The 13,919-nt window shown below is 42.6% G+C and overlaps 1 protein-coding gene across 14 annotated transcripts in view; it reads left to right on the top strand.

Annotated features, from left to right (window-relative positions):
- The first annotated feature begins 1,108 nt into the window (after positions 1 to 1,108).
- Positions 1,109 to 13,919, top strand: part of ARVCF (ARVCF delta catenin family member) — a 1,214,127-nt gene continuing 1,201,316 nt past the window's right edge. For 4 of the 14 annotated variants that reach the window (XM_069756233.1, XM_069756192.1, XM_069756201.1 and 1 more), the window contains exon 1: positions 1,233 to 1,423. The gene's annotated coding sequence lies outside the window, so the exon portion shown is untranslated. Of the gene's footprint in view, positions 1,424 to 13,919 lie in introns of all 14 variants that reach the window. The other 10 variants (XM_069756209.1, XM_069756260.1, XM_069756306.1 and 7 more) reach the window with 5 other exon arrangements.

Genomic DNA, 13,919 nt, shown 5'->3' on the forward strand with positions numbered 1-13,919 from the left:
ATCGCATCGGATGATCTCGCATTGGATGCAATACGCCAGTGTGACGCCGGCCTTATTCTCATTTGCACAAGGAAAGACTAGAAGCAATGGGATGAAACTGAATGGGAGGAGGCACAGATTAGATATTAGAAAAAACTTTTTGACAGTTAGGGTGATCAATGAGTGGGACAGGCTGCCACGAGAGGTGGTGAGTTCTCCTTCAATGGAAGCTTTCATACAGAGGCTGGCCAGACCTCTGTCTGGGACGATTTAGTGAATCCTGCTTTGAGCAGGGGGTTGGACCAGATGACCCAGGAGGTCCCTTCCAACTCTACCATTCTATGATTCTATGACACGTGAAAGGGTCCTAAGGGGCATTCCGTCATCTGTGAATCACGTGTGTGATCTATCCAAATTTCTGAGAACACGTACCTACTACAGTCTATGGAGCGGTGTTTGTGGGGGGTTTTTGGAACGTGTGCCCACATTACACACCTTAGTGAAGGGACGCTGGAGTGAGGTGCGCTTAATTCATAAAGAAGGGCTCGCCATGTATTAGAAGCCCCTTACAGACGGAGCGCGCCATTTCCTAAGTTAATAAGGGCAGTTACGTGTAAAAATCGCATGCGCTATGGATGATCTGTACGGGATGCCATTTTCTGTGCACCCATAGACGTGAATAGGTGACACTTTTCCGAAGGATGGACGAGGCTGCTGCATGCTGTGATCTTTCACGCAGACATTACGTCCATGCAAAACGCTCATCTGAACGTTTCTCCATTGCATTGATCTTCGCGCAGTCCGTGTGATGTCAGTCTTGTCACAGACAGCAATCATGTGGTGTGAACACAGACTAATGGTGGAGCCTGCACTGTAGCTACTATATCGTATTACACAATGATTTCTCATGGCCTTATACCATGGAGGATTCTAGAAGCTTATGTCACCGGAGAGAAAACAACTATAAAGCAGAAGCCAGCTCCACACATCTCCCTCTGCCGCTTCACTGCATTACCAGAAGCCTTACACTCTAGTAGCCAATCACAAACGGCTATGATATGATTAGCAGTTACAGTAGCCAATCAACGAGATACACAGCTTAACTATTGCCAGCTTTATTGGAGTTGCTAGGTAAAGGAGGCGGGCTCACTACATCAGCAGCTTGCACTGTTCTGGGCTCCATGGCGACAAGTGGGCGGGATAGTACAGCGATGTAAGGTAATTAGCGGCGGCGTAATCCCACCCATTTGATTAGTGATGCCGCTCGGAGCTCCGCCTTTCACCGGCAGCTCGCTGTTCTCCCGGAGGAGGGGGCGGGCCCGGCCTGGGCGGTGCTGACAGGACAATAACAGCAAGCTCCGGGGCCGCCGTGAGAGCGCAACCCACCCGTGTGGAGAATACGGGACCCTGGGGACGGCGCGGTGTGGACCCGACAGCTGACTAGGTAAATAGCGGCTGGGAATGGGCGGTAATGGAAACGGTGCGGGCGACGGCAGATAGCGGGGAATGAGGGGAATGTCATGGCTGGAGAGAGGCGACTGAGGGACATGGATGTGCTGCTGACACACTACATGTGCGGACTGGGATTATATGTGCTGGTATTATATGTCTGTACTGGGATTATGTACTAGTGTTATATGTATCTACCGGTATTACTGGTGTGTATATATATATATATATATATATATATATATATATATATATATATATATATATATATATATGTACTGGTATTGTATGTATGTACTAGTATTATATGTCTGTACTGGGATTATGTACTAGTGTTATATGTATCTACCGGTATTACTGGTATTATATATATATATATATATATATATATATATGTACTGGTATATGTACTGGTATTGTATGTATGTACTAGTATTATATGTCTGTACTGGGATTATGTACTAGTGTTATATGTATCTACCGGTATTACTGGTATTATATATATATATATATGTACTGGTATATGTACTGGTATTGTATGTATGTACTAGTATTATATGTTTGTACTGGTATTATTTGTCTGTACTGGTATTATATATGCTGGTATTATATGTATCTACAGGTATTATGTACTAGTGTTATGTATCTACTGGTATTACTGGTGTGTACTGGTATTATCTGTATGTACTAGTATTATATGTATGTACTGGTATTACTGGTGTGTACTGGTATTATCTGTATGTACTAGTATTATATGTATGTACTGGTATTACTGGTGTGTACTGGTATATGTACTGGTATTGTATGTATGTACTAGTGTTATATGTATGTACAAGTATTATATGGAGGTACTGGTGTTATATGTATGTACGAGTATTATATGGAGGTACTGGTGTTATATGTATGTACGAGTATTATATGGAGGTACTGGTGTTATATGTATGTACGAGTATTATATGGAGGTACTGGTGTTATATGTATGTACGAGTATTATATGGAGGTACTGGTGTTATATGTATGTACGAGTATTATATGGAGGTACTGGTGTTATATGTATGTACTGGAATTATCTGTATGTACTGGCATGATATGTATGTACTGGTATATGTACTGGTGTTATACAGTGGGTATGTAAAGTATTCAGACCCCTTTAAATCTTTCACTTTGTTTCATTACAGCCATTTGGTAAATTCAAAAAAGTTCATTTTTTTTTCATTAATGTGTGCACTCTACACCCCATCTTGACCAAAAGAAAAACAGAAATGTAGAAATTTCTGCAAATTATTAAATTTCTTTTTTAAAAAAAAAAAAAAAGAAAAACTTAAAAATATCACATGGTCATAAGTATTCAGACCCTTTGCTCAGACACTCATGTTTAACCCCTTCATGACCTTGTGATTTTTCAATTTTCCGTATTCGTTTTTCACTCCTCTCCTTCCCAGAGCCATAACTTTTTTATTTTTCCGCCAATTTGGCCATGTGAGGGCTTATTTTTTGCGAGACAAGCTGTACTTTTGAACGACATCATTGGTTTTAGCATGTCGTGTACTAGAAAGCGGGAAAAAAATTCCAAGTGCGGTGAAATTGCAAAAAAAAGTGCAATCCCACACTTGTTTTTTGTTTGGCATTTTTGCTAGGTTCACTAAATGCTAAAACTGACCTGACATTATGATTCTCCAGGTCAGTGCGAGTTCATAGACACCTAACATGACTAGGTTATTTTTTTACCTAAGTGGTGCAAAAAAAATTCCAAACTTTGCTAAAAAAAAAAAAAAAAATTGCACCATTTTCCGATACTCGTAGCGTCTCCATTTTTCATGATCTGGGGTCAGTTGAGGGCTTATTTTTTGCGTGCCGAGATGACGTTTTTAATGATAGCATTTTGGTGCAGATACATTCTTTTGATCGCCCGTTATTGCATTTTAATGCATTTTAATGCGACCAAAAAGTCGTAATTCTGGCGTTTCGAATTTTTTTCTCGCTACCCTGTTTAGCGATCAGGTTAATGCTTTTTTTATTTGATAGATCGGGCGATTCTGAGTGCGGCGATACCAAATATGCGTAGACTTGATATTTTTTTTTTATTGATTTATTTTGATTGGGGCGAAAGGGGGGTGATTTAAACTTTTATATTTTTTTTATTTTTTTCACATTTTTTTAACTTTTTTTTTTTTTTTTTTACTTTTGCCATGCTTCAATAGCCTTCATGGGAGGCTAGAAGCTGGCACAGCACGATCGCCTCTGCTACATAGCAGCAATCTGCTGTTCGCTGCTATGTAGCTGAAAATCAGGTGTGCTGTGAGCGCCGACCACAGGATGGCGCTCACAGCTGCCGGCGATCAGTAACCATAGAGGTCTCAAGGACCTCTATGGTTACAATTCTGAAGCATCACCGACCCCCGATCATGTGACGGGGGTCGGCGATGACGTCATTTCCGGCCGCCCGGCCGGAAGCAATAGTTAAATGCCGCTGTCTGCGTTTGACAGCGGCATTTAACTAGGTAATAGGCGCGGGCAGATCGCGATTCTGCTCGCGCCTATTACGGGCACATGTCAGCTGTTCAAAACAGCTGACATGTCCCGGCTTTGATGCGGGCTCACCGCCGGAGCCCGCATCAAAGCAGGGAAACTGACCTCGGACGTACTATCCAGTCCGAGGTCAGAAAGGGGTTAATGCTGTCCATTTCCTTGTGATCCTCCTTGAGATGGCTCTACTCCTTCATTGGAGTCCAGCTGTGCTTAATTTAACTGATAGGACTTGATTTGGAAAGGCACACACCTGTCTATATAAGACCTCAAAGCTCACAGTTCATGTCAGACCAAATGAGAATCATGAGGTCAAAGGAACTGGCCAAGGAGCTCAGAGACAGAATTATGGCAAGGCACAGAGCGACGCCCGGCGTGTGGAACGCGGACAGGTGAATATGTAATACTTACCTGCTCCCGGCGTCCCGCTCCCTCTGCCTGTCATACGGTCTTCGGTGCCGCAGCTCTTCCTCTATCAGCGGTCACCGGCACCGCTGATTAGAGAAATGAATATGCGACTCCACCCCTATGGGAGGTGGAGCCGCGTATTCATTTCTCTGAGCGGTCCCACGTGACCGCTGAAGAGGAGAAGAACTGCAGCACCGAAGACCGTGTGACGGGCAGGGGGAGCGCCAGGACCGCCGGGACTAGGTAAGTATGCCTCAGCGCCCTCTCCCCCTCACCCGCTGACCCTGCCACCCACCGTGACTCGAGTATAAGCCGAGAGGGGCACTTTCAGCCCAATATGCAGCATCAATAGGAATGTTAAAAAAATTAAAATAATGATATACTCACCCTCTGACGTCCCGATCTCCTCGGCGCTGCAGGCGGCGGTCCGGTTCCAAAGATGCTGTGCGAGAAGGACCTTCGTGACGTCACGGTCATGTGACCACGACGTCACCGCAGGTCCTGGTCGCATAGCAATCCTGAGACCGGACGGCCACGTGCAGCGCTGAGAGGTGAGTATAGCTTATTTTTTATTTTTAATTCTTTTTTTTACCCACAAATATGGTTCCCGGGGCCTGGAGGAGAGTCTCCTCTCCTCCACCCCGGGTACCACCCGCACATTATCCGCTTACTTCCCGCATGGTGGGCACAGCCCCATGCGGGAAGTAAGCGGCTCAATGCATTCCTATGGGTGCAGAATCGCTGCGATTCTGCACAAAGAAGTGACATGCTGCGGGTTGTAAACTGCTGCATTCCCGCGCGGTTTTTCCCGCAGCATGTGCACAGTGGTTTGCGGTTTCCATAGGGTTTACAGGTTACTGTAAACGCTATGGAAACTGCTGTGGACGCGCAGCTGCAAAATCGCCGCGATTCCGCGGTAAAAACCGCAAAGTGTGAACATGGCCTGATAGTCCTACCGAATAGACTGTTAGAATTTGTATTATGGCAAGAAAAAAGCAGCTTAGTAAAGGAAAAAAGAGTGGGCATCATTACTTTAAGAAATGAAGGTCAGTCAGTCCGAAAAATTGGGAAAACTTTGAAAATGTCCCCAAGTGCAGTGGCAAAAACCATCAAGTGCTACAAAGAAACTGGCTCACATGAGGACCGCCCCAGGAAAGGAAGACCAAGAGTCGCCTCTGTGTTTGGACACAGAAAAATCTTTAAATGAGAAGGTGTGTCCAAACTTTTGGTCTGTACCGTATGTGTAGTCGTATTACAGGTATATACTGGCATTATATGCGTGTACTGCTATTATGTGTATACTGATAATACTGTATATGTATTGGTATTACAGGTGTGTAACGATAATAAATATATATATATGTGTAATACAGGTGTATCCTGGTATTATGTGTGGTGGTATTACAGGTGTGTGCTGATAAAATATATTTGTGTTGGTATTACATGTATTTATTGGTATGGTATTTTATGTACTGGTATTATACGTGTGCACTGGTATTATATGTATTGTTGTTAGAAGTGTGTATTGGTATTATATGGTATGTACTGGTAGTATATGCATGTACTGGTATTACATGTGTGTGCTGATATTATATGTGTGTACTGGTATTACATGTACTGGTATTATGTGTGTGCTGCTATTACATGTATATACTCATATTACATGTGTGCGCTGATATATTTGTGTACTGGTATTACATGTATTTGCTGGCATTACATGTATGTACCGTACTTATTCTACAAGTGTGCTGGTATTACATACATAATATGTGTACAGATATTACAGGTATGTACTGGTATTACATATGTATGATATTTATACACATATATGTATGATATTTATTGTGGGACACTGCTCTCCCTACAGTAATGATGCTCGGCATGGTGACCCGCTGTATCATACACCTTCATAAGCACAGGCTGGTTTATGTAGGATTTACCGGTTTTAGGATTAGGATTGAGGTTTGCCTGTAAACTTTGACTCAGTGGGGTCATGCCCCCGTAGGGTTAAGCTATAGAAGCCGTCATTCTTAGCATTAGACGGTTCAATTAATTTTTGGCATTTTAAGTCTGCCTGTCTCCAGATGAAGAAAATTACATCTGGCCAAGAATGGGTCCCAGGTGTCTCTAGTTTCTACAATGCTGGTACTTTCCTTTTAGGAATCATTCCAGTCCATGTCATCCTCTGCTTTTCTAGAGGATCCCATTGGAAACTAAAAAGTCTAGTATGTACAGGTCCTTCTCAAAAAATTAGCATATAGTGTTAAATTTCATTATTTACCATAATGTAATGATTACAATTAAACTTTCATATATTATAGATTCATTATCCACCAACTGAAATTTGTCAGGTCTTTTATTGTTTTAATACTGATGATTTTGGAATACAACTCCTGATAACCCAAAAAACCTGTCTCAATAAATTAGCATATTTCACCCATCCAATCAAATAAAAGTGTTTTTTAATAACAAACAAAAAAACCATCAAATAATAATGTTCAGTTATGCACTCAATACTTGGTCGGGAATCCTTTGAAGAAATGACTGCTTCAATGCGGCGTGGCATGGAGGCAATCAGCCTGTGACACTGCTGAGATGTTATGGAGGCCCAGGATGCTTCAATAGCGGCCTTAAGCTCATCCAGAGTGTTGGGTCTTGCGTCTCTCAACTTTCTCTTCACAATATCCCACAGATTCTCTATGGGGTTCAGGTCAGGAGAGTTGGCAGGCCAATTGAGCACAGTAATACCATGGTCAGTAAACCATTTACCAGTGGTTTTGGCACTGTGAGCAGGTGCCAGGTCGTGCTGAAAAATGAAATCTTCATCTCCATAAAGCATTTCAGCCGATGGAAGCATGAAGTGCTCCAAAATCTCCTGATAGCTAGCTGCATTGACCCTGCCCTTGATGAAACACAGTGGACCAACACCAGCAGCTGACATGGCACCCCACACCATCACTGACTGTGGGTACTTGACACTGGACTTCAGGCATTTTGGCATTTCCTTCTCCCCAGTCTTCCTCCAGACTCTGGCACCTTGATTTCCGAATGACATGCAAAATTTGCTTTCATCAGAAAAAAGTACTTGGGACCACTTAGCAACAGTCCAGTGCTGCTTCTCTGTAGCTCAAAAGTGGCTTTACCTGGGGAATGCGGCACCTGTAGCCCATTTCCTGCACACGCCTGTGCACGGTGGCTCTGGATGTTTCCACACCAGACTCAGTCCACTGCTTCCTCAGGTTCCCCAAGGTCTGGAATCGGTCCTTCTCCACAATCTTCCTCAGGGTCCGGTCTCCTCTTCTCGTTGTACAGCGTTTTCTGCCACATTGTTTCCTTCCAACAGACTTACCATTGAGGTGCCTTGATACAGCACTCTGGGAACAGCCTATTTGTTGAGAAATTTCTTTCTGGGTCTTACCCTCTTGCTTGAGGGTGTCAATGATGGCCTTCTTGACATCTGTCAGGTCGCTAGTCTTACCCATGATGGGGGTTTTGAGTAATGAACCAGGCAGGGAGTTTATAAAAGCCTCAGGTATCTTTTGCATGTGTTTAGAGTTAATTAGTTGATTCAGAAGATTAGGGTAATAGGTCGTTTAGAGAACCTTTTCTTGATATGCTAATTTATTGAGACAGGTTTTTTGGGTTATCAGGAGTTGTATGCCAAAATCATCAGTATTAAAACAATAAAAGACCTGACAAATTTCAGTTGGTGGATAATGAATCTATAATATATGAAAGTTTAATTGTAATCATTACATTATGGTAAATAATGAAATTTAACACTATATGCTAATTTTTTGAGAAGGACCTGTATTAGCTATGTGGGCTTTGTCCATACAAGGGCTAAGAATCAGAATTTAAAAGGGTTCTCTAGTTTAGAAAACCCATTTTCATATGTTCAGGATCTTTATCTCATAGAGACTACAATAAGCTTCCTTTGCTCTGGAGAGCCTCTCCTGCATATGGTGGCGCTGCAGGGAACTTGGGCAACCAATTCTTAAGTCCAAATCTCCCAATTAAAATAATGAAAATAAATGAATAAGAATAGCTTATACTCATTTCCCACATTCTCACTGTTCCCGCAACATTGGCACCAGGTTCAAGTTTCCTGATACCCATGAGCTGCAGCCCTCATGTGACATTAGGATTAGTGGTCACTGATTGGCTACTGCTCGTCAATACTCCGTCAATGCGGGCATCCTTAATGATAAAATAGTAAGGTCCTCACGTGACGTAACAATGTTATAGGAACACTAGGAGACCAGCCGCTGACATAGCTGTAATAGTTCCAATGTAGGACAGGAATATAAACTTTTGCTATTTTACTTTAGAGTCTCAGGCATTTAGGAAGAGGTTGTCCAAGGAGTGGACAACTCCATTAAAGTCAGCTTTTTGACAAGGGTTAAGAACCCCTTTTGCATATAACAGAGAGCTACCAACTTAAAGGGAACCTGTCAAGTCCGATAGCGCTACATATCTGCAGATATAGGGTTAATCAGCAGGTTAGCAGTATTATGAAGGTGCGTGGTCGCTGTGCTGAAAGTGTGGCACCTGGGAGAAATTGAACTTTGTTCCTCCCAGTAGCCACCGGCTTTTAGTTGTACAGACGTGCAGGGAGCACTTAGTCTTTTTTCCTTCCCATTGCCAATTAAGATTGGGGTGTAAATATCTAATTATTGGGATTTGGGGACATTTATAAATTCATGAGGTGATAGCGTGTTAGGCCTCGGCTTTGCTTGTAGAACCCGCTGTATAAATATGACGACTGTAATCGGATTAATTGATTTGGGTGATTTCTGTTTGTATGGACTCCCTTATATTAATCTCTACATAAGATCATTAGCTGAGTAGAAAGTAAATGTTCACGCTTACATATCTTCCATTCTCAGATGACAGATGTGAGGATGGCAAAAGTTGTCATCAGTCGAATTAATTTTTCTATTTGCCACCCCATTCACTTCAGTTGTTGAACAGATTTCTGCACGTCACCTTTCCATTGAAGTCAGGGTTAGAGCCTTGTGGATTCGCACTGCAAACAGACAATCGAGCAACGTTGCTGCATATTAATATCCATTTAGATGACATTGACAATGACTGATGATTGAGCAAACAGAACCTTTCCAGAAATGCACCTAAATAGCAGGTGCCCAAATCCTTGTACGCTGTCACATAGACTAAGTATCAGACATATCGTCTGTATTTAGGGTGGATTCTATGGTACTTACCAGGCCAGGACTACACATTGACCTCTGTCGCTGTAATGGTTGATGCTTAGTGGCATGTGATGTCATAATCTATACTGTTTTAACGGGAACCTGTTTAGAAATCCTGTTCAATCTATGGGTAACATGTAATAGAGAAGGGGGAGCTGAGCAGAATGATGTATAGGTTTGTGGGAAAAGATTCAGTATCCCTTGTGTCTTATTCGCAGACATCACAGTTCATTCTGGGTTCAGATAAGCGGTTGATCCTAATCGATGACTGACAACCTTCCCTCTATTACTGTCAATCACTAATTAGGACCACCCTTTTAACTATTTGCCTAGAATGAGCATGAATTTTCATGAGACCTGACGCTAGATTTATTCTGCCAAAACTATAAGCAGCATGATTTAGAGCCTAGGTGTGTGATTACAACCAGTTATGACTTTTGACACTTAAGAGAAACCATAGTTTGAAAAGCCGGCCGAAAACTATAGGGAGAGACCTGACCAGTCCGTCAACACCCCCAAATGGCTTTTTTACCACTGCTCTAGCTGATTGACAGGTCGTTACTTATACACTCACTTGGGAGAGATCTGTCAATCACCTAGATTGGGGGGCCGCACCGCACTACTCTGGTCTCTCACTGTGGGCACCAGCCAGCTTTGCAAATTCCAAAGTGTTTCATGGAAAGACCTACCAGACTGCAATCGCACAACCAGGCTCTGGTTCATACTGCCCGTGCTTCGTGACAGATTCCCTTTAATTAATAAATAAAATAAAGGTCTTGTCAACATCTCCTCTTCTGTAAGATGCAGATCAGACTTCATGTTCAATGTGAAGGGTTCCCTTTAAGCTATAATGTTTAATAGTTATTTTTGTTTCCTACTAGTTTTTGTGTGCTGCACCATACAATATACTTTTCTATGTTTATAAATGAAAAATATGACTTTTTTTGAAGAAAGAAAACAGCTCTGCATTTGTCACAGTCACTGAGCATATTATTAGCAAAGCCCATTTTACTGCAGAAGGAAATTCATAGGTGAACTGTTTTCAGTGACAAATGAGTCTAATCCTCCACTGCATATACAACATTCTCAGCCTATGTACCTAAACCATAATGCAAATCTGAAAGACTACAACCTAGCCCATCAAGATAACTACTTAAAGGGGTTATTCACCTTTTTTTCATAACTGGTCGAAAGCAGGGGATTGCTATAAAATTAATAAATATTTATTCTCCTATCCAGAACAGTTCCAGGTTCACAGCCTCAGTGAGCTCTGCCAGGGCCAGAAGGTTAGAAGTGATAACATGCCATCCTTACAGTCACCTGTCCAGTGAAGCCAATGATTGGTTGCAGGGTCAGGAGACTAACACACTGGATTTAGTAATGGAGACCAATAGAGCGACTGGAGTTTAGAGAGAAGAATTACACTGTACATAAATTGCTATTAAAAAATAGTTACATTAAGAAAAATAATATCTTCAGTGAAAAATAAATACTTTAAAGGGACACTGTCACCTGAATTTGGAGGGAACAATCCTTCAGCCATGGAGGCGGAGTTTTTGGGTGTTTGATTCACCCTTTCCTTACCCGCTGGCTGCATGCTGGCTGCAATATTGGATTGAAGTTCATTCTCTGTCCTCCATAGTACACGCCTGGGCAAGGCAAGATTGCACCTTGTGCAGGCATGTACTACGGAGGACAGAGAATGAACTTCAATCCAGTATTGCAGCCAGCGGGTAAGGAAAGGGTGAATCAAACACCCAAAATCCCCGCCTCCATGGCTGAAGATTGTTCCCTCCAAATTCAGGTGACAGTGTCCCTTTAATGTTCATAGATTATCATTTACACCTTTTTTCTCATTCTATAATAGGAAGTTTCTATCATTGTCTGCCATCTTATAGATACAATGGCGCTGCTTACCAGTCTCTGGCCACTGTCTGTTAGTTTGCCAGTATTATGTTTCCCTCTCCATTCCCCTTAAAATGCTGCAGGAAAGAGGGAAAATGTCTATGGAGAGAATCTGCACATGAGACACAGCATATTTACACGAGGAATTGGCATGTTGTGGATTTTTAAAACGCCCTTCAAGTCAGTTTACGCAGCATAAATAGAAAAGGAAGATTTCTACAAATCTATTAATCATGGGAATTTAACCCCTTAATCCCATATGGCGTACTATCCCGTCAAGGAGACCTGGGACTCCCAGTGACGGGATAGTACGTCATATGCGATCGGCCGCGCTCACGGGGGAAGCGCGGCCGATCGCGGCCGGGTGTCAGCTGCCTATCGCAGCTGACATCCGGCACTATGTGCCAGGAGCGGTCACAGACCGCTCCCGGCACATTAACCCCCGGCACACCGCGATCAAAGATGATCGCGGTGTGCCGGCGGTGCAGGTAAGCATCGCGCAGGGAGGTGGCTTCCTGCGTGCTTCCCTGAGACGATCGGTACACGGTGATGTACTCACCGTGTACCGAGCGTCTTCTCCCTGCAGTCCCCGGATCCAAAATGGCCGCGGGGCTGCATCCGGGTCCTGCAGGGAGCACTTCCGGGTCAGGATCAGGCTGCAGCTGCAGCTCTAATCCTGCCCGGCTGTATGTCAGATCACCGATCTGATAGAGTGCTGTGCACACTGTCAGATCAGTGATCTGTGATGTCCCCCCCTGGGACAAAGTGAAAAAGTAAAAAAAAAAATTTCCACACGTGTAAAAAAAAAATAAAAAAAAAAAATTCCTAAATAAAGAAGAAAAAAAAAAATATTATTCCCATAAATACATTTCTTTATCTAAAAAAAAAAACAAAAAACAAAACAATAAAAGTACACATATTTAGTATCGCCGCGTCCGTAACGACCCAAACTATAAAACTGGCCCACTAGTTAACCCCTTCAGTGAACACCATAAGAAAAAAAAAAGAGAGCCAAAAAAACAACGCTTTATTATCATAACGCTGAACAAAAAGTGGAATAACAGGCAATCAAAAAGACGGATATAAATAACCATGGTACCTATGAAAACGTCATCTTGTCCCGCAAAAAACGAGCCGCCATATAGCATCATAACCAAAAAAATAAAAAAGTTATAGTCCTCAGAATAAAGCGATGCCAAAATAATTATTTTTTCTATAAAATAGCTTTTATCGTATAAAAGCGCCAAAACATAAAAAAAATTATATAAATGAGGTGTCGCTGTAATCGTACTGACCCGAAGAATAAAACTGCTTCATCAATTTTACCAAACGTGGAACGGTATAAACGCCTCCCCCAAAAGAAATTCATGAATAGCTGGTTTTTGGTCATTCTGCCTCACAAAAAATCGGAATAAAAAGCGATCAAAAACTGTCACGTGTCCGAAAATGTTACCAATAAAAACGTCAACTCGTCCCGCAAAAAACAAGACCTCACATGACTCTGTGGACCAAAATATGGAATAATTATAGGTCTCAAAATGTGGAGACGCAAAAACTTTTTTGCTATAAAAAGCGTCTTTTAGTGTGTGACAGCTGCCAATCATAAAAATCCGATATAAAAAACGCTATAAAAGTAAATCAAACCCCCCTTCATCACCCCCTTAGTTAGGCTAGGTTCACATTGCGTTAATGGGTTAATGCTAACGGACAGCGTTGCACGGCGAAAATGTCACAATTAACGCCGTGCAACGGGTCCGTTAGCACACCCATTGACAGCAATGTGATTTTCGGGTGTAGCGCATCGCTAGAGCGAGCCATTTTCGGCTCGCACTAGCAAGGTGCCGTTCTTTTGTGGCGCGCCTCGGACGCTGCTTGCGAGGTCCGATCCCCGATCTTCCAGAGCGGGGACGTTAACGCGACCACTAAACGCGACACCTAAAAAGACATTGCGTTAGCGCAACGCAATGTGAACCTAGCCTTAGGGAAAAATAATAAAATTTAAAAAAAATTATTTATTTCCATTTTCCCATTAGGGCTAGGGTTAGGGCTAGGATTACATTTACGGTTGGGATTAGAATTAGGGGTGTGTCAGGGTTAGGTGTGTGGTTAGGGTTACAGTTGGGATTAGGGTTAGCGGTGCGTTTGAATTAGGGTTTCAGTTATAATTTGGGGGTTTCCACTGTTTAGGCACATCAGGGGCTCTCCAAACGCGACATGGCGTCCGATCTCAATTCCAGCCAATTCTGCATTGAAAAAGTAAAACAGTGCTCCTTCACTTCCGAGCTCTCCCGTGCGCCCAAGCAGGGATTTACCCCAACATATGGGGTATCAGCGTACTCGAGACTAATTGGACAACAACTTTTTGGGTCCAAGTTCTCTTGTTATCCTTGGGAAAATAAAAATTTGGGGGGCTAAAAATCATTTTTGTGGGAAAAAAAA

This window comes from Ranitomeya imitator, chromosome 1 (assembly GCF_032444005.1).
Source record: "Ranitomeya imitator isolate aRanImi1 chromosome 1, aRanImi1.pri, whole genome shotgun sequence".
Classification (NCBI taxonomy): Eukaryota; Metazoa; Chordata; class Amphibia; order Anura; family Dendrobatidae; genus Ranitomeya; species Ranitomeya imitator.